The sequence below is a fragment of the Giraffa tippelskirchi genome, chromosome 7 (genome assembly GCF_054371585.1).
Source record: "Giraffa tippelskirchi isolate mGirTip1 chromosome 7, T2T-mGirTip1v1.2.pri, whole genome shotgun sequence".
In the NCBI taxonomy this organism is placed as follows: Eukaryota; Metazoa; Chordata; class Mammalia; order Artiodactyla; family Giraffidae; genus Giraffa; species Giraffa tippelskirchi.
The window spans coordinates 14,864,961-14,886,862 of NC_137281.1; the positions used below are offsets into that span (position 1 = coordinate 14,864,961).

At 48.3% G+C, this 21,902-nt stretch overlaps 1 protein-coding gene across 2 annotated transcripts in view; it reads right to left on the reverse strand.

The window, feature by feature from the left end:
- SIPA1L3 (signal induced proliferation associated 1 like 3) overlaps positions 1-21,826 on the reverse strand; it is a 249,460-nt gene extending 227,634 nt beyond the window's left edge. For both annotated transcript variants that reach the window (XM_081516644.1, XM_081516643.1), the window contains exon 1: positions 21,709-21,826. The gene's annotated coding sequence lies outside the window, so the exon portion shown is untranslated. The remainder of the gene's footprint in view (positions 1-21,708) is intronic.
- Positions 21,827-21,902: the final 76 nt, after the last annotated feature.

Here is a 21,902-nt window from a genome sequence, read left to right on the forward strand (position 1 = left end):
TGGACTCCTCTACGTGAGAGAGAAATAAACTTCTACCTTGTTTAAGCCATTGTCAGTTTGTTTTATAAGTGGTTTTCTATTACCTACAGCTGAACCTAATCCTGCTACACCTGGGATCACAAAGCTATGGTACAATGGGTGGAACAGGTATAGTCATATACCCATGCAAACGTATAAAAACACCCATAATTTGAGGACTGTCCCGGGGAGAATCATTGTGAGCAGGAGTACACAAAGAGGCATCATGGAGTTGGGGAGAGAGTGGACGAGGAGACAACAAAGGAAACAGGGACATGAGAATCATAAATGTTTCATGAGGTCTGGCTGCAGCCTCGAGATGAGTAACCAGACTATATAAAGAATGACTACAAATCAATAAGAAAAAGAAGCAAAGAGGATGAATAGGCTATATCCAAAAGAAGAAACATAAATGAAAAGAATGTCTTACTAGTCCTCAGCGGAATACAAATTAAAACCATAATGAGATTTCATCTCACATCAGACTGGCAAAAATAAAAAAGCTTTATAAAACCAACTGTGACAGGATACAGAACAACAGAAAACTCGTACACATCCTTGGTGAGAATTTGAGAACAGTTTGATGATATCTGGCAAAATTAAAGATGCTCACATCCTACAGCCACCAATCTTGTGCCCATTACATACCTCAAAGAAATTCTTGTTCAGGCACCTTAGGAAATGTGTTTAACAACATTCACAGTAGCCCAAGAATAGCAAAAACAAATCCAGAAACTAATGATATATGCATTGCCACAGAAATGACTAAAAATACAGGTGGTATCTTCGGCCAGTGGAATATTACACAGCAACAAAAAATGAAATACCACTCTACCAAATGGTCTGGATTAATCACAATATTAAAAGAAAAATACAAGTCCCAGAAGACTATGTATAGTTTGATATTGTTGTAGACATTCAAAAATAACTATTTCAAAACAAATAACGTTAAACAAAAAATTCAAGATGGTGGTCACAGCTGAGAGAGCAGTCTGGGAACTGAATGGGAAATACCATAGCAGCAGCAGCATACAAATTACTGGTAGGTAATGTTCTAGTTCTTGGGCAGGGAGTAGGCTAATGGCTATTCATTGTAATAAACATTTTGTACAGACCAAAAATACCAGTGTATCATGCACCAAGGATTATGATTAATCCAATTCTGTGTCCAAAGGTCACCTTTAAAAAATGAAATGCATATAGAAAGAGGTGAAAAAGAACATACACCAAGTTACTGACAGATAAGACCAATAAGGCATGAAGTAGGAGGGAATGGATGGAGTAGTAAGTGGTTTCTATCTCTGTCACTTACACACTCATTTCAACAAGAAATGTTGGGTTAATCATAAACAAACTAGAGCAGTATAGCACAGTGGTTCAGTGCCCAGACTCTGGAGGCCGACCACCAGAGAGGGATGGCATGTCAACTCTACTACTCCTTAGCCATAAGGTCTCTGGCAGGTTATTTCATTTCTCTGTACATCTGTCTCTGTACCTGAAAAGGGGGTCCATGATACCAGTGCCTACTTCAAAGGGCCATGAGATAACATGAGCTGGTTCTTTAGTTCTTCTTCACAAATTAAATCCTTAATGAGATTGGCTATTACTATGATCATAAGTCTAACTCCAAACATCTACAAGGGAGACCACGCTTTTGGCAAAGCGTGATCTTGTCACAAGGTTCTAGCCAAAGAGGCGAGGCAGAAGTCTGCTAAGGATTTCAAGGAAGGCTTTGGTTTCCTGACAAAGGTGCTATTTCTTTTCCTTAGAGCTTTGCTTCTTTTTGCCTTTAACAAGGATGTGAGGCTGGAGATGGGGCAGCCTTCTTCTCACTATGAGGCTAAGGGCAGCAATGCAGATAAATAAGAGACTGGGGTACTGCAAACAGCAACACCACCTGGCCCTGATGACCTCTGCACTTTTCCTTCTGGGAGAAAATGAAGGCTGTGGTGGTCTCCAAAGACGGCCCCTCAGTAGGCCATACCTTCCAGAACTCACGTCTTCTGTCTGCCACTGGGCCAGTTCTAGACCTACGCCTTAAGAAGACTTAGGAAGCTCTGGGCTGCCATGTTCTAAGTCCAGCTACTGGATGACAAGACCCATGTGGAAGGAGAGGTTCTGAGACCTCAGAGAGAGGGCCAGGCGTCTCCAAGGTGCCATGTGAGTTGCTGCTCTGAGCTCAGTCATGTCTGACTCTCTGCAACCTCACGGACTGTAGCCCGCCAGGCTCCTCTGTCCATAGGATTTCCCAGGCAAGAATACTGGAGTGGGTTGCTATGTCCTTCTCCAGGGGAGCTTTCTGATCCAGGGATTGAACCAGTGTCTCCTGCATTGCTGGGGGATTCTTTACTGCTGAAACACCAGAGAAGCCCTTGTGAGTACAACCATCCATCTTCTGACTCTAGCCACATGAGAGACCCCAATTAAAACCAGCAGAAGAGCCATCCAGATGAGCCTCAGTCAATCAGAGATTGATAAGAAATAATAAACTTCCATCCCCTTAAGGCATTAAGTTCTGGGGTGGCTGGTTATGTAGCAGAGAACTGAAACAGACCTCTAAATGGGTACACCACTGCACAAGTTTCAGGAAGCCAAATATATTCCTTTACTAAAGTACCACCTTAAAAGGAAACTTGCCAATAGATCACAAACTCTAATAAGATCTCTTGTGTGTTCTGATTTCCAACAAAGATCATTAATTAAAAAAAAAAAGAACTTTCTCCGTCTCTTATTTGGTAATAATTACTCATTAAGCACAACTAGTCTGTATAGAGGATGAGGAATCTATTAATCATTTTTATAATTAAAAAGCATTTAAAGTAGATGGCTCAACATTGTGCTGGACCTGGTGAGAACCCTCCAAAAATACATCTCCTATCTGGGCAAGACACCTCATTAAACTAATGGTACTTCCTGTTCATTCTCAAAGGCTTAGAGCTTAACAAGGTGGGATGGCTTAGCCACAAGGTGGCTAAGCAGGTAGGATGTCTGCAACCTAATTTTAAAAAGCTATCAGTAAAAATAATAAGGAGAGGGGGAAAAAAAACCTAGAAACAAAAGGAATGCACATCAGTAACAGCTGGGCCAAATAAACTCTGGTATACCCACACCTCCATGTGTTACACAGACATTAACAAGAGCAAATTTGAGCATAACCTGAGGACTTGGGCCTCCATTTCCACACAGTACTGCCATGTAAGAAAAGCAACCTGCAGGAAAATGAGGGCAATATTATCCCTTATAGGGTAATATTTCCCCCAATAGGATTATATAACCGTGGAGAAACACGTGGAAAGATACATACAGTGCTTGATTGTTCCCATGGGTGAAGGATGTGGGAGGATGCTGGCATGGGGATGCAGTAGAGAGGAACCCCAAAAAAGGGGACTGGAAACATTTTTAAATGACTTGAAAAAAAATCGTAAAAATAATTATGCCCATTAAGTGAGTGCTCTCAATCCACTAGACACAGTGCTAACTAGGTCACTCCATTGCACTTTAAACTGCTCACTTAATGCAGGTGCTATTAATTATTCCCATTTTCCAGATAGGGAAACTGAGGCCCAGAGAAGCTAAGTGCTGTGCCGAGAGCTCAGGCAGTGCTGGGAGCACTACTATGCAAGAGGGTCAACTCTAAAACCCACTGCACTTGGAGCTCAGAGGACACAGTTAGAGGTTACGGGAGCAGCAACTCTGACACTTTGCACATTCTTAAAATAGCAGTAGGCCCCTAGGTGTGAGGATGTGTGTGAAGGCCGAGCACACCTCAGGCCCTCCGTGCTGCTGGGAGAAATCCAAGAGGGCCACTGACCTCACTCTGTGGAGCCTGGGGAAGCCCAGCCCGGGATATTTTTACAGAATCAATTGCTGACACCGGGAGCCAGGAGACAGATGTGGAGGTGTCAGCTCTTACACGGTCAGACTCGTGGAGCTCACTGTTTAATTAAAGCCTGTTCAGCTCCAGAACAAGAATGATTGCCTGTTAAAGCCGGGGAGACCGATAAACTCTGCCTGGCCAGTTCATTCTTATTTCCAAGGTATTCCCTGACCCCCTACTACTGCAGGAACACTCAAGAGGGCCTGATAATAGAGTCAGCTTTCCATATATATGGGAAGGTGGGGGTGTGGGGGGTGTGGGGGAGTGTGTGCAGTGTCTTCAACAAAGCCTTCCTCACCTGAGCTAAAACTGCACACATCCTCTGTGTTCATGAGGACCAAGGCCAGGGTCAAGGCCATCTGTTCTATGCCACATACACCCATGGCATTGTCAGGACCCAGGGTGCACACGCTGGAGGGACTGACGGACAGGAAGCCAGAGGGCTGGACACTGCAGGGAGGCCCGAGGACCCTGGGTGACCAAGGAGAGGGTGTGCGCACACCACCGCCCCACGCTCAGCCACAGGTTTGAGGATATTCTCAAAACCCAGATAGGAACAGCCACCCTTCCTCAGACATGATCCTAAATCCACTCATAAAACAATGTATTGCACACCTACCACATGCCAGGGAGGTTCCACAAAGAGAGACAGAAGTACCTGTGCTTTCCTGGGGCCTGCGGTAGGGGAGGAGACTTCCCTGGTGGCTCAGGGATAGAGTCCGCCTGCCAATGCAGGAGAAAACCGGGTTCGATCCCTGGGTCAACAAGACTATATGGAAGAGGAAATGGCAGCCCACTCCAGTATTCGCACCTGGGAAATCCCATGGACAGAGGACCCTGGCGGGCTACAGTCCACGGGGTCACAAAGAGACACAATTTAGTGACTAAACAACAACAATGGAAGGGGAGGTGGGAGAATAAACATGTCAGTGGTCATGCTATGAAGAAAACGAACCCAGAGTAAAGGGCTAGAGTGTGATGGAGAAGGTGCTACTGAGGGAGGAGAGAAGCCTCACTGAGAAGGTGACATGTGAGCCGAGTCCCAAAGCGGGTGGGAGCTTTGGGGATATGGGGGAAATGCTACAGGCAAAGGGAACAGCCCGGGCAAAAGCCCTGAGGGAGGAAGGGCAGGAGGCAGTTAGCAGCAGCTGAGAAGTCCAAGATAAGGTCAGACAGGGAATCAGGGGGGCTAGGAGTTGGGGTGGGGGTAGGGATAGCTGACACTGAACACCAGTCTGTGCCCAAGCTGTGAGCACCCAGGCTGTGAGCAATGATTCATTGGGAAGGTGAGTGGGTACTGCTCCTATTTACCACTTCATCAGATGAGGAAACTGAGCCTCAGAGAGGGAAAGGAACTCACCTGAGACCACACAGCTCATCTGGACCAGGCTAGGGTGCCCCACTGGTACAGAAGGTGGCATCCTGGCGGAGTTCAGCATTCACCCATGCCTTCTCCGGGGAGAAATCTCCTCCGGGGAGAAATCTCCTCCATTTCCTTCTCACTCTCTCAACACTCCGCCCACCCTTTCTTCACAGTTAGCAACAGACAGGTAAACATTTCATGGGAGAGGAGGGGAAAAAAAAAAAAACACAAAACCACCAGTCTCATGCCCCAAAGAAGGAAACACACTATTCACTTTCTCTGCAAGTTCCTACCAAACTTAACCAACACCGCTCACCTGAAGGACGTCCGAGCCCGGCCGGGATCACAAAGTCGGCAGGTGAACCGGAGAGGAGCTCCAGGCTCTCGAATCCCGTCCTGGGTCCGGGCCGGGCCAAGGCCACCTGCCTGCCCGCGCTCGCGGCCGCCCTCGCCCTCCCCGCGGTGGGTGGTACCTCCCCCGCCCGCGGTGGGTGTCTGGAATGCGGAAGCGGGAACCTGCCGTGCCAGCTCCTCACAGCGACTTATTCAACAGCCGCAGCAACGACCCGGCGGCCACCGGAGTTCCCCCCGACAGGAGGCTGGTCTCGGCGAACAGGCGCGCGTCCCCAAGGCGGGCTGTTCTGCCAGCGGTCCCTTCGGGGGAGGGAAATAAAAGGGCTCCTTACTCATCAGACACGTGGTCTGAGGAGCCTGAATGGGCTTGAGTGAAAGTTCAAGATAACAAAGGCGGATGGTCGGTGACCTCGGATCCAGGAACGCGCCACCTGTTCGCTGACCGATCCAGGGCTGGATCGGCGCCCACGGCCTCCCCTGCCCGCTTCATTCACAACCGCACGATCCAAAGATGGGCTCCTTTTCGCCGGGCGGACGGGGAGCGAGCTCGCCGAAGCAGCGCAGCTTAATGATTAAGCGCGGCCACCGGACTCCTCCGGCCAGCCTGGGAAGCACCGAGGAAAGGGTGTGCCCAACAATAGCAGCCCCAGAACCACCCCCAACACACACACTTTGCACTTGCCGTGACGCGAATTATCTCCCCTCTCCCCCAGCCTTCACAGCCGTCCTCTCTGAGTAAGCACGATTAGCATTCCTACTTTACATATGAGAAAGTTCAAGAACAGAGATGTCACAGGCGAAAGGTCACACAGCAAGAAAGTGGCAGGGCAGAGTTAAGCCAAGCAGAGCAACTCTTGGGTTTCCAGTTGTTAACCTCGGCACTGGACCTCCTCCAGAGGAAAGACAGGTGCCCCACCCTCAACAGGGCTTCAGATTCCTCATTGGTAAAATGGGGTGAATGTGAAGAGTCAGTGAGGGCTTACAGAGAGCATTTAGCCCTAATGCACAAAACTCTCAATAACCACCAGCTGCAGTCATCACATGCTGCCCCCAAATTCAATCAGGTTCAAAACAGGAGGTTACTACAGTCACGGAGTTTAAATTCTGGGCAGCTGAAGGGAAAACAAAAGAAGGATGACTTACTGCCCTTGTTTTCATCCACAAAAGAGATATATAATCCACCTACTCAGGACACAGTGGTTTCAACAAAAAACACACAGACCCTGCCCTCAAGGAGCTTATTTATCTGTTTGGTTGCTAAGTCGAGTTTCACTCTGCAATCCCATGGACTGCAGTCCACCAGGCTCCTCTGTCTATGGGATTTTTCCAGGCAAGAATACTGGAATGGGTTGCCATTTCCTTCTTCCTGACCCAGGGATTGAACCCCCATCTTCTATGTCTCCTGCATTGGCAGGCAGATTCTTTCCCACTGAGCCACCAGAGAAGTCATAGTCCCCTGTGAATAAACTGGCACAAATATTCAAAGAACAGCAGATACAGAGGATATACTGAGTGCTCACTGTGGGCCAGGGGCTGCAGTGCTCAAAAATGCTTTGTGCGCTTGAATGCAATTCTCCCATCAACCTCAGAGGAGAGGTGGCAGACTTTGTAAGAATGACACAGCCCGAGGACACATCATAAACTGATTAGAACCAAACAGGTCCAAGATGGTGGACAAGTCAACTTCCATTAGACCCTGAGCCTCAGTAAACACTCACTGTAACACACAGGCGTAAGATAAACGACACACTCACAGGTGCCGTGACAGTTTTGAGGCCAATCATCAAAGACCACAAACTGGGCGGTGGCCCAATTCCTGGAAGTCTCCACCCCTTCCCCAAAATAGTTGGAATAATCCCCCCACTCATTAGCCTATGAAATTACTCAGCCTATAAAAACTAACAACACAGTATTTCGAGGCCACTCTCCCCTTCTGAGATGGCCCACACTTTGTCTGTGGGGTGTGTTTCTCTCTAAATAAATCAACTTCTTAGCCACCACTTTGTCTTTCACTGAATTCTTTCTGTAAGGAGACATCAAGAACCTGAGCTTCATTATGTCCTGAGACCAGGTGTGGAATCTCAGTTAAAAGACTGTGGATTCAAGTCCCCATCTGGATTTTGGCTGGATTCGAGTCTGGGCTCACGGGTTCAAATCTCAATCTGAGTTACACGGTTTCATTACCACCTTAAAGATATGGAAACCAAGATACTGCAAGCCTAGTGGTCACATGGGAGCCCGAGATGGATCCAGGACTTGTGCCCAAATGGTGTGGCTCCACAGCCTGCACTTCGTTCCTCGGTCGCTTGGCAGATCTACAGGGCAACAGCTTTATGCTGGGTCCGTAAGCAGCAGCGACAGGCACTCACAGGAAATGTCAGTCTGCAAAACGAATGGTCACTTTCATGTGTTGTTGGGAGGAAAGGGCGGGATTATTAAATTATACTATTCAATTAATTGTCATTGTTTAGTCCCTAAGTCGTATGACTCCTTTGCGATCCCATGGACTGTAGCCCACCAGGCTCCTCTGTCCATGGGATTTTCCAGACAAGAATACTGGTGTGGGTTGCCCGTTTCCTTCTCCAGGGGATCTTCCTGACCCTCAGATTGAACCCAAGTCTCCTGCACTGCAGGCAGATTCTTTACGCCTGAGACACCAGAAAAGCCCTATTCAATTAGTAAGTAAAATTTAATATGTTAACAGCAGGGGCCACGTTATTGAGCACTTAACATGAGCCAGCTACTGGGGGTAAGCACTTGACCTGCATCCTATCCTTTTTTTTCCCACCAAGCCAGCTTGTGGAATCCTAGCTCCTTCACCAGGAATTAAACCTGAGCTCCGGCAGTGAAACTGCAGAATCCTAACCACAGGACTGCCAGGAAATTCCTTACATCCTCTCCTTTCATCCTAACAACCACCCTACAAGGCAGTCCTCACAGGGGAAACTGAGCCTCTGCAAGGAGCACCTTGAATAGGAAAACTGGTCAGAAGCAGAGAGAGGAGGCCCAAGTGTTGCTGAGCAGAGTGCGTGCAGTCACGGAGCACAGACACTGCCCCTCAGACTGCTGCCTCATCACCCAGCTTGGGTTTCCCTGAGTCTTCAGATGAAATACTTGGTTTCCCGACAGGACTGAGAGCTCCTATGATACAGGGACTCTGTGCACACATTCTTAAAGGTGGAAATGATTAGAGAATTAAAAAGCCATGTCCTGATTCAGGTAATTACAAAAGGAAGTTGGTAAGAACAGTGACACAAAAATGGATAGGTACTAGGCTTTCACCTTGTTCCCCTAACATCTGCAGCAGATCCAACTGTCTGCCCACCCAATATCCATCCCCCCTCCCAGTCTTTTCCTAAACAGCACTACATAGTCCTGTGCTTCAGCCCCAGCCCTGACAGTAAATCCTGATTGGCTCTTGCCTGTGATTTGCTCAGGTGTGGTCAGGTATCACAGTGCTGGCCAATGAGATATGAGGGGGCTCTGGGAGGCGGGGCTTTTAGGAAGAGTTTCCACACTCCTAAGAGATGCTCTGGATATAGCCTCCAGAGGCTGGATATTTCTGCTGCTGGATATCGCCTCGTCAGGGAATGATGTCATCCTGTGGCCAAGAGGGGAGCCTGAGGACACAGGAGACATACCTAGTGGAGAGGGCTGGTCTCCTTACAGGCTTAATTATTCTACCCTGGTACTGCCTATCTATGGGCTTCCTTGTTACAGATCATCAATCTCCTGATTTGGGGCCAATTTCACTTGAAGTTCCTATTACAGTAGGTCGGTGCTTCTCAAACATGTGCTCCCAGGCCCAGGAGCAGCAGTATCACCCGGGGACTTGTTAGAAATGTATATTCTCAAGCCAGACCTACTGAATCAGAAACTCTGGGTGGGGCCCAGCAACTTGTGTTTTAAGCAGCCCTCTGGGGGACACCAGTGCCTGCTCAGGTTTGAGAACCACTGCAGGAGCACAGTGATTAAGAGTTCAGAATGTGGCCTCTGGAGCCAGGTTACCAGGATCCAAATCGTGTCACCATTTTCTAGCTGTTGGGCAAGTTATTTAGTTGGCCTCATCTGCAAAAGGGGAATAATAAGGGCACTTACAGGGTTGTTGGGAGGTTTAAATGAGTCACTTTGCGGAAGCACCTAGCACAGTGCCTAGCATCTAGCAGACACTGTATAAATTATCTATTTGCTGGTGTGTCCCCAACGGCCCAGGGGTTAAGACTCTGCATTTCCACTACAGGGAGTACAGGTTCGATCCCTGGTCAGGGAAGTTCCACACACCATGTGGTACGGCCAAAAAAAACCAAATTTGCTGCTGCTGTTGCTATTACTATTGTTGGCAGCCAAAGGCAAACCAACTGAAATGATTTTCTGGCGGAACTCCCCCAAAGCAAGATCTGGGGGACCCAGCCCAGGGCTCTGGGGTTCAGGATGTGTAACTCTCTGGAGGGGACACACCAGAGGAGAGGGAAGGCCTTTCTCCCAAGTCCAGACCATTGTTCTTCAGCCCTCCCCTCCACAGCCTGAGCCTACACAGTCCCAGTACCTCCTCCTGGACACTCTGGGCTCGTTCTCTACCACCTACTCTGCCCAGTCCCGCCATGTGAGTCATGCCAAATACCTGGCAAGAGTCCAGGGGTGCCCTTCCCTCTGGAAGTTATCTGTGATTTCAAAACTGGTGGCACCAAGATGCTGAAAGCCAAAGAATGACTAATGCCACCCCCAGATACCATCCCAGGAGGAAGAGGCAGCTTGTCAGGCTTAACATCAAGATGGTTATGGGGCTATGGGTGGGCAGGGGGTTTACACACACTGGTATCATGGACACTGTTGGGCCAGTCAATCCAAGTGCAGCAACGGGGTCCCGACCTCTGACCACCAACCCCTAAGGCAAGAAAGTGTTCATGGTGTCCCACTGTTTTCGACCCCATGGACTATAGCTCACCAAGCTTCTCTGTCCATGGGATTCTCCAGGCAAGAATACTGGAGTGGGTAGCCACTCCTTTCTCCAGGGGATCTTCCCAACCCAGGGAACAAACCCGGGTCTCCCACATTGCAGATATTTTCTTTACCGTCTGAGCCACCAGGGAAGCTCCAAAGAAAGGATGGGTCAAGTTCCTTGGGCCATGGAAAGGAAGCTATCAGGCTGAATCTCACAAACTGGTAATATTCAACCATTCTTTTTGACCCACAAAAAAGGCAATTTCATATGGTTCGACCAAATGCAGGCCAGGAAATGACTCAAATAATGCAGTGCCAAGGAACTGGTCACCAACAAGAACGAGGGATGGTGGTGGCCTCTGGGGAAGGGAACTGGGTGCTTTATTTTTGTTCCTTTGGTTCCATGCACGTGTGGCCACTAATCAAAAGTTAATGAAATGTTTTAAAATATTTATTTATGTATCTACTTGGCTGTGTCAGGTTTTAGTTGCAGCATGCAGGATATTAGTTCCCTGGCCAGGGATCAAACCTGCATCCCCTGAATTGCAAGGCAGATTCTTAACCCCTGGACCACCAGGAAAGTCCCTTAATGAAATTTAATAACTCAACACACCCTGCAATATGGTTCCATCTCAGAGAAAAGACGAGGCCGCACTAGATGCCAAGAGATCTGTGAACTCCTGTGCCCTCGTGCCCTCCTACTCACGCCCCCTTCCACTCTGCTCCAGCTGCTGTCTCAGGGCCTTTGCACTGGCTGCTCCCTCTGCCAAGAAACCCCTAATGCTCACGCTGCCTCGCCTCCTTCAGGCCTGATCTCAAGTCACTCCCAGGGAGGCCATCCCTTGGCACCCTGTCTAAACTGTCAACATCCTCCACCCTAATATCTCACATCCCCTTTCTTAATCTCTTCCACTTCGAACTTATTACCATCAAACACAGTATGTGTGCGTGCTAAGTCACTTCAGTCGTGTCTGACTCTTTGCGACCCTATGGACTATAGCCCACCAGACTCCTCTGTCCATGGGATTCTCCAGGCATGAGTACTGGAGTGGGCTGTCATGCCCTCCTCCAGGGGATCTTCCTGACCCAGGGATCTAACTCAGGTCTCTTATGTCTCCTGCATTGGTAAGCAGTCTTTACCACTACTGCCACCTGGGAAGCGCCCTAACACAGTATACATCTTATTTATCTGTTGATTGTTTGAATCCCTGGCTTGAATGAGAGCCCTAGAAGGGGAGAACCCTTGTCTGCCTTGCTCACTGCTACAAACCTAGTACCTGGAAGAGCATTCAGCTGGATGAGTATCTTTGAATAAGTAATTTTAAGAATCATAATCAGGGGACTTCCCTGGTGGTCCAGTGGCTCAAACTCTGTGCTTCCAATGCAAGGGGCCCGGGTTCAATCCCAGGTCGGGGAACTAGATCCCATGTGCCACAATTGAGTTTGCATGCCGCAACAAAGATCAAAGATCTTGCGTGCCACAACCAAGACCTGGAGCAGCCAAATACATACGTAAATATTAAAAAAAAATCAGTATCAGTGTTTGGGGTCTGCCACCTTCAGATTCAACACATACAGGTCTAAACCGGGAAACCCGGAAAAAGCAGGCTGCCTAAACTGGTGACAGTGATCCTAATGTGCTCTCCGTGCTAGACGTGCTTCAGAGCCTGCAAAGGAACAGTTAAGAGCAGAACTGCTGTCGGGGGGAGAGGTGGCAAAGCCTGCGGGGGGTGGGGGGTTGCAGGACCTGGCCTGCCTTCCTCCCTGCAAACCAACAGTGTGATACAGAGAAAGAGCCCATCACCAGAGCCAATGGCACCAGCCACGAGCAAGGCTAGACCCGAGTTCCTCTTCACATCACACATCTCTACCCCTCTCTGGCAAGCAAACCACAAGCAGAAACCCCTAAACGAGGGTGCCTGCTTTTCCTGCCATTTTCACACATGGATTTCTGCCCCTTGCTGACTCGCAGTTAGAGACCCCCCCCAAAGAACAAATGCAACAGGAGCCTTTCTGCTTGATGTGAAGGGGTGGGCGGAGGGGGTGTGTGTGTGTGCATGTTCTAAAGTAGTTTTATCTGCTGGCTTGATGAGAAATATCATCAGGTCCATGGCACCATCACATGCTGCATCTTGCAGCTTTGTCAAAAGTCAGGACTGAAAGGGGGCACTTTCCCTGCCTCCCGCTGCAGCGCTGGAGGCAAAACCAAATGCTGGATTGTGGTTCCATGTGGGGTGGGGGTGGGGGGGGCAGCTGACAGAGACACATCAGAGGAAGGATCTGTGCTCATCTGTCCTGAGGGGAGGATGGGGGGGAGGATCTGAGGCCTCCTGCTGGAACTCGTCTTTGGAAAAAATGTAGGAGGGGCCCCATGCTCAGATGCTGGAGAGAACCAGACCTGGGGAAAGAAGGACCTCTGTGAGCTGACTCAGAGAACCAGCGCCATGGTGCTCAGAGCAGTCAGGGGAGCATGTGGCCGACGGAGCCCCACTGGGGCCGCAGCAGGACACCACTTTATCAAAGGGGTTTCCAAAGCCAGGTGCTAAAGATTGACTCGTATGATGAAAAGAGAAAAAAAAATACCACCTTTGTATTATATAAGTGGACTGGGCAGAGGCAGGGAATCCCTCCACACTACACTCGAGTTTGAAACACACAAATGCTGAGTGGCATTTGTTATACTTGCTTCTAATTTTTCTTGGTGAGATGTTCGTGGTGCAAACACACAAAGGTGAAAAGCAGAGCATAAGAACTCCCCTCCAGCCAGCTTCAACAGCATTGCCTCCTAGCCAATCTTACTTCATCTCTTTCCTCGCCCATATACTTGGCCTCCTTACCTCCCTGCCCATCCGTATTAAGCTGAAGCAAATCTCAGACGTCTTAACAGTTCATGGGGATTTCAGACTGTAACTCTTCAAAATAAGGACCTTTTCTTAAGCAGAACCACAGTATCCTTATCACACCTTCAAAAATTAACAAGAATTCCTTAGTAATGTCAAATATCCAGTGCATTTTTGTTATTTTTGGTTGTTTTTTTAAAAATATGTATTTGTATTTATTTATTTGACTCCCCAGGTCTTATTGTGGCATGTGGGATGTAGTTTCCTGACTAGGGATAGAACTCAGGCCCCCTGCATTGAGAGCACAGAGTCTTAGCCACTGGACCACCAGGGAGGAGTCCCTCAAGTCCACAATCAGAGAAAAACCTCACAGCCAGAGTGATGGTGAAGTCTCCAGGGCCAAAGGGGTCTGGGACCTGCTGCAGGACTACCCCAGACCAGAGACCACGTGTGGAGTGGGGAGACGGCAACTCGTCAGTGTGGCCCTGCCTCCCAACCCCATTCAGCCACCTGCCGTCCACGGACAGACTGCAGACTGGGAGTTTAAGAGCCTGGACGTAGGGACTTACCTGGTAGACCAGTGGTTAAGAATCCGTTTGCCAATGCAGGGGACACAGGTTCAATCCTTGGTCCAGGAAGATATCCCACGCCACACAGCAACTAAGACCCATGAGCCACAACTACTGATATCTGTGCTCTAGAGCCTGCGCCCCACAGCAAGAGAAGCCACTACACCGCTAGTAGCCCCCAGCTGCCACAACTAGAGAAAGCCCGTGTGCAGCAATGAAGACTCAGCGCAGACAAAAACAAAAGCAGATAAATGAAACTTAAAAAAAAAAAAAAAAAAGAGCCCGGACTTGACTGGCTTGGGTTTGAATCCTGACTTTGATACTCACCAGCTTTGTGATTTGCACTTCTCAGGACCTGAGTCTATTTACGTAGGAAATGTGAATGGTAAGAATACCTACACCATGGAGGAGTTATGAGGATTAAATGAGATATTACATGAAAAGCACCCAGAGCAGAGACTTGTACCAGTAAGAGTTCAGGGAACCTTGGCTCGTATCAGCAATTCAGCCAACAAACCCACACTGAGCATCTTTTACCGGCCAGGCACTGTCCAGCAGTAGGAGGTAAGAGAGGTAAAGAGGTGAAGGCGCTCAGGAACCACTGGGGCTGGCACAGGTCATCTGGGCACATGAACAGACTCGGAATCTCTAGCACCTGCCTTGTTTGGGTAGAAGGCCCAGACACTCCTTGCTCCTGAGAGGGGGAATCCTGAACCAAAAGAGTAACTGAAGTTCTAGAATAATGACTCCTATAGATGAGAGAGTCCCCTTCCCGCTAGCCCCCACCCAGCAATGCCTCTGGATCAAGCAAGGGCAATACTCACACACTGGGTAAACTTGGCTGTCGCTGAGCTCAGAGGAAAAGGCCACGAAGCTCCCTCAGGATGCCACAGTCAAGAGGGACAGAGAGAGGAGGCAGATGAAAGAGAAAAGAGGCTTCAGGGACTTCCCTCGTGATCCAGTGGTTAAGAATCTGCCTTGCAGTGCAGGGAATGTGGGTTTGATTCCTGGTCGGAAATAAGATCCCACCTGCTGTGGGGCAACCAGGCCCCCATTCCGCAATGAAGGAGGACCCCCTCATGCTGCAACTAAAATCTCATGCAGCCAAATACATAAATAAATATTAAAAAGAAAAGAAAAGAGGCTTCATGCCTACAGAAGCTGCTTAGAATGGACTTTCAACAGGCTGGGTCCTTTTCTCATTTCCTTCACTCATCCTGCCTACTGTCCTCAGTCCCCGAAGACCCCTCCCCTTCCCTTCCTGGGAAGGAAAGATCTGTTGCCACCAAACCTGGGGCTCAATGTAAGGAGGGGGTCAGCCAACCTCTCAGGTCTAAACCAGCACTACAGCACCAACAGAAACTCGAGGACTGAGGCTGATGAACCCTGGGAGTCTGTTTTATGTGATGAGTCCTTCCTTTGGTATTTTTGTGGCTCAAAGCTCAGACCCCACCCTCCCTCAAACACTAACACAACACAGACACAACAGAGATTTAAGAGTATGGTCTCTGTACCTGAGTTCAAATTCTGCCCTCATCACTTGCTAACTGTGAGCAAGTGGCCTCTTGCTGCCAGGCCTCAGCTTCATCTGTTTAGTGGGGATGATCAGAGTCCCGGCCACCTCAGAACACAGGGGACATGCGCCAAGCACAACACCAGGCCCGAGGTGCCTTTGAAGGATGACAGCTGTGAGTTTAGCTAGGCCTGCCTCTGATCAGCATGCTTTTCATCACTCATCTGCCCTTATTCACCAAGATAAAACAGGGATGGCATCTTTGACCCATCAGTGTAAATCTTGATCTACACTTGAGTCTCACATCTGAGGCCCACTCTGTCCAATACATGTGGCTCCTGAGCACCTGAAACATGGCTGGTGCAAATGGAGACGGCTGAAGGAGTAGATTTCACATGGTACTTTGAAGGAAGTGTGAGAAAAAAAGGATGTAATATATCTCAATAATTTTATACTGGTTACATGTTGCAATGATATGCTTTGGAGTAAATAAAATTTCTTATTAAAGTCCATTTCCTAGTTCTTTTTACTCTTTTAAAAGTGATCCCCATAAAATCTTCAATTACATATATGGCCCACATTGGTGGCTCGCATTATATTTCTAATGGACAGTACTGGTGCAAACCCTGGAGAACCAGAGCCTTCTTATGTGACGTCATACTGTCAGTGTCTAACATATGGTGCCTGGCACACAGGCTGGGCAGAAAAACATGCTTCATAGATGGCTGGATGAAAGATGCTCTCCACGCTTTTCCTGGTCTTAAAAGCAACCACCACCATCTTCACATCTAACCAGGTCTGCCCTTCACTCAAAATATTGAACAACTCTTAAGGTCCAAGCTATACCAGATCAAAATGGACACAGTCATGGTGGCTGGAACAGGATCCCGGAGCCCCTACTTGGGCCAGACATCAGTGCTTTAATAACTGGATGGTATTTTAAAACTTTAACAGTCCATGATACTAGTCCAGTGCTTAGAAACACTATTTCCCCAGCTGGTCCAAGTCCTCTTGCAAAGCTCACCCTTTGCAAGCTCAATGGGACAGCTCCTTGTTTGCACTCCTTCAACACCACACCTCATTTCTTGCTAACTTGCGTCTGGCGTGGCGGCCACACCACCAATCTTGTTTTATTTGAGGACAGGCTCTGCTGAAGGGCCTTTACTTTTGAAGTAACCAATGACCAACCAACTAAACATCCCTACAGAAACTGACCCTGTCGTGTCTTACTGTGGAAACAACGCCACATCCCTAGACCATTCCTGCTGCCACATGAATGAGGTACTAAATATAGTCCCCAGAGCTCTGCATGTCAAACAATGTGGAAAGGAAACGCTGCACCCACTTCTTAAACTTGCCTCAGCCTGGTCAAGAGGGCCTGGGAAGAGGAGTGTAGCATATGGGCCAAGATCTGGGACCCTGGAGTTGGCATCCTCATCTATAACGAGTTCCATACATTTATCTACTTCACTGGACTCTTGTGAGGATTCAGTTTAGTTCAATCACTCAGTCGTGTCCGACTCTTTGCGACTTCATGGACTGCAGCACACCAGGCTTCCCTGTCCATCACCAACTCCTGGAGCTTGCTCAAACTCATGTCCATTGAGTCAGTGATGCCATCCAAACACCTCATCCTCTGTCGTCCCCTTCTTTTAGAGTGAGGATTAATTGGGGAAAAGTGCAAAATGCCTAGAAAAGCACCGAGTACAGAGTAAAGTACCAGGAAATGTCAGCTGCTATTATTATCATTATTATTATTTTACAAAAATTAAAGTAGCATGAGCCTGAACAGTGGGAATTCACCCTTCTCCAGTTATTATTATCATTATTATTATTTTACAAAAATTAAAGTAGCATGAGCCTGAACAGTGGGAATTTACCCTTCTCCAGTTACGATGATACTGTTTTTGTAGCAATTACATTCCCGCGCCTAGGCCTTTGCATTTCCTGTTCCCTCAGCCTGGAATGGTCTTCCCCCAGCTCTCGGCACAGCTGGTACCTCTTGCTCATTCAAGTCTCAGCTCACATGACTCCCCTTCAGTGAGGCCTAGGAGGCTTTCTGGGGTCATACAAGCTAAAGGAACTAGCCCTTTCCCATCACCAGTCTACACCATCCCCTCATGCTGTTATTTCCTCCATCTGAAATCAAAACCACCTGAGATTACCTTGTTTACTGCGTGTTCCCTCAGCTAGAATGTAAACCCTAGGAGAGCAAGGATCTTGTCTCTCTTATTCGCTGTCCAGAATTTATGCTTTCAGCCACTATGCTGTACTGCCTACGTTCCAGAATGCTTACTGGATGTGTGTTTGTGGATGTAAGAAAAAACCCAGAGGGACTTCCCTGGTGATCCAGGAGCTCCCAATCCAGGGGGCCCAGGATCAATCCCTGGTCAGGGAACTAGATCTCACATGCTACAACTGAAGATCTCACATGCTGCAACTAAGGCCTGGTGCCCACCAAATAAATTTTTAAAAAGAAAGAAATCCCATAAAGAACTTAAATGTCCGGTAATAGGGAAACAGCAGTGTGGAGCATGGTCTCTCCACACTGAAGAACGTGGGTCTAGCTGTTAAAAAGAATGAGTCAGATCTGTATGTAATGACTTGAAGAGATATGCGATATCAAATATTAAAATAAATCGAGTTACAAATATGTGTGGCTTGATCCCTCCTCTTCTGGGGAATGGTGAGGGAGAAGAAAGAAAACAGTCAATATACGCATTGCTGCTGTTTAGTCACTCAGTAGTGTCTGACTCTTTTGCAACCCCACGGACTATAGCCCACCAGGCTCCTCTGTCCATGGGATTCTCCAGGCAAGAATACTGGAGAGGGTTGCCATTCCCTTCTCCAGTGGATCAGACCTGGGTTTCTTGCATTGCAGACAGATTATTTACCATCTGAGCCACCAGGGATGATGCCCCACTATACGCATACATACATCCAACGAGCACAGAAAAAGGTGAGAGCATCCACCCCTAAATTTCCAAAGGTAACAAATCTACTTTGTTCTCTCCGACATCTCCAAAGCCTGACACTGGACACTTAGTAAACACTCACTGTCTGAATAAATGGTTTTCTTAGGGGGATGGGATTTTGGAGTGGAGGGTGGCAGTTATTATTTCCCTTGCCTATCTCTGTAATGTTTGACAGGTTACTACGAGTATGTATGTCTTTGCATAACTTTTTAAAAGCCAAATTCAACCAATCCTCAGACACACACACACATACACACACACACACACACACACAAATTAAGGCCATGACCAGAGAAGTCCTAAGAAATAGAGGCAGTGTCTTAAAGAAAGCACAAATGCACAAACCGGTCCTAATAGCCTCTCATTCTAACTGCTAAAAACCCTTTACTTTAGAGGCAATGACTGCTCAATTATTTTATCAAAACATATAGACATTTAATTTAGATTTGGGGAATTATACACACAACAAGTTTAAGCTGTTATCATAACCTGGGTCATTTTTTTAAACTAAAGTTTGAAATATAAGCAAAATAACTTTCACAGGGGAATAAAAAGGCGCCAATCACTGCACATTCTAAATTCCATTTTTGATTTACCGCCTAACAACTGCAATGTCTGAAAAACAGGCTCATGTTTAACTCTAGCTGTTCCACACAGACTGCTAAAAACCCATGTGCTGTTGTCACTAACAATTAAGACCAAGATTTTTGTTTTAAAGTCATTTTTTTATTTCCTCAGATGCAAAAAAAGCACTTAGGGGGAATTCCCTGGCACTCCAGTTCTTAGGACTTGGAGTTTTCACTGCTGAAGTCCAGGTTCGATCCCTGGTCAGGGAACTAAGATCCAACAAGCCACATGGCTCAACCAAAAAAAAAAAAAAAATTCAATCAATTAATAAAAAAATAATAACACACTTCAGTAATTTTAGCGGTCAAAACAAATTTGTGACCACAGGTTCCCATCACCAGATGAAACTACAATTACAGGGGCTTCCCTGGTAGTCTAGGGGTTAGGAATCCGCCTGCCAACGTAGGGGACACGGGTTCAATCCCTGGTCTGAGAAGATCCCACATGCCAAGAAGCAGCTAAGCCCATGCGCCCACAACTACTCAGCGGTGCTCTGCAATCAGAGAAGCCACTGCAAAGAGAAGCTCATGCACCACAATATTGGGTCCTGCTCACTGCAACTAGAGAAGCCCACGTGCAGCAAGAACACCCAACACAGCCAAGGATATATAAATAAAATCTTTTTTAAAAAAAAGACATTATAATGACAGATCTGATGACAGACTCACCCTAAACGGAGAGCTAACATACTCCCTGCCCAGCCTCTTCCTGGGTGTGTGTGCTGCCTCCCAAAACACTCAGGATGGCCTGTTGCACAGAGGATATTCTAACCCGCTGACACTGGGTAACTTTGCAGAAAGAAAGCAAGCAACTCAGCCGAGCTTAGCCACGCTAGAAATGGACTCCCTGACAGCCAGGGCTTTTAGTCCATACTTGTGGCCACTGCCATCTGGCCACATCTGCAGTGCCTTCTCTGTCTCCTACTGATACAGTGTTTGACATGTATTCATCCTTGGTGGCTTGAAAGAAACAACTCAACCGTGTTGGAAAAGGCTACCTTCAGTAGCCAAGGGGGACTTTCAGTGGCCCACAAGACAAGAGACCAAGACAGGCCAACAAAATGGTTGCTATGGAATGACAGCACCATCCTCCTTGCCAATCAACTGCATCTGGGAAGCCTGGGGGAGAAGAAGGACTCCCAGGTTTCCAGCTTGGCCCATCGGCCGAGGTGGTAACTACCGGGTCTGCGAGGAAAAGGAGCTTCGATTTAACATATGGAGCTCATGGCACCCAAGGGGACATCAAGTCAGCAGAGGACATCAAGGAGCACAGGCCCCACATGTGGAGGTGGAGCTCGGGGGGCTAATGGGGCTTTGAGACAGTCAAGTGCGGGCAGCAGTGGTACAACACTTAAAGCCCTAGAGTGGTTGATTTGGGGGCAGGAGTGTGTGAGAGCTGGGGGGAAGGCGGGTGGCCTGCTGATAGTAGCTAGTCAGTGCCATTTCTTCTCATTGAAACAACCCTGGCACAAATGTCCTATGACTACCATTTCACAGATGGGACACTGAGGCTGGGAGTGAACACGTGGGGGAGCTCAGGGCTGTCATGTCACATCCCACCACGGTTAGGCAAGCTCTGGGCCAGATGGAGCACATGAAGACGAACAATTATAATATATAAAAGCTGCTACTTAGTGAGAGATGGCTCTGGACTGGGAACACGGTATCAGCAAATCCTTACAACCCTCTGAGGCTGATATTGTTATCCCATTTTACACAGATGGAACCTGAGGGTGCAGGAGAGGAAGTCAACCAGATCAGTTATAAGTCTGATCCACTAGAAAAGCAAGCCTACAGGCATAGCCCCACCCTCATGGGGTCTCTGAGAAACCGGGAAAATGCTGAATCGACGGTCATTTATTAAATGCTGACTATGTGCCAGCTGCTGCTCTAAGCATTTCACAAATGGTATTCTCACTGCATCCTCAAAACGACTCTACAACGTGGCTGCTACTAAAAAAGACCCATTTTGTAGACAGAAAACCAAGGTACAGAGCAGTGAAGTCTGTCACCCAAGGTCACAGAGCTGGTAAAAGGTAGAACCTAAATTTGAACCTGGCTCTGCCTCCAAAACCGAAGCTCTTAGCAAAATAATTTCGCCTAACAACAGCCACCTTGCACCGAGTACTAACCATGTGGCTCACCCTCAACTTACCACATTCAGTCGATAATACCTTCATCCCATTTCTCCGGAGCTAACAATAAAGCAAGCAAGTACTAAGTGTCTTCTATGTACCAAACGCTTTATTCATCGGATCTCAACAGAATTCCCAGCATAAGACAGACACTATTCTTCCCCGGTTTGACCGAAAGGAGAAACTGAGGTTCGGCGCGGTTTCCCTAGATCGCACCTCCCGAGAGGCAGAGCCCGTACGCGAACCCACTGCTACCCGACTCCCATGCCATGCTTTTTCCGCAACAGCGCCGGGTAGCTCGTCTGGAAAGTTGAAGCATGCGGGCACGAGTCCGGCCAGGTCCGGAGGGCGAGAGTGCCGCCGCCGCCCCCCAACAGCCGGTGCCCACACCCGGCCGTCCGCCGGGTAGCTCGCCCGCGCTGACCCTCGGGGTCCGACTGGACATCGACTCCCCGCTACCCTAGCGCAAGGCCAACCCTGCACCCGGAGCCACATACCTGGGTGTCCCGGCTGCCCGCCCCGCGGGCCCCAAGACCGCGGCGTCCAGACCCGCGCCGCTTGCTGGAGACGCCGCCAGCTCCAGTGGCCCGAGTGACTTCCAGGCTGCCCACTTCCAAGCCGCTTCGCGCGAGGCCTCCTGGGAACTGTAGTTTCGCCGTAGGCGGCCGCAAACTGAAAAAAGCCTGACGCG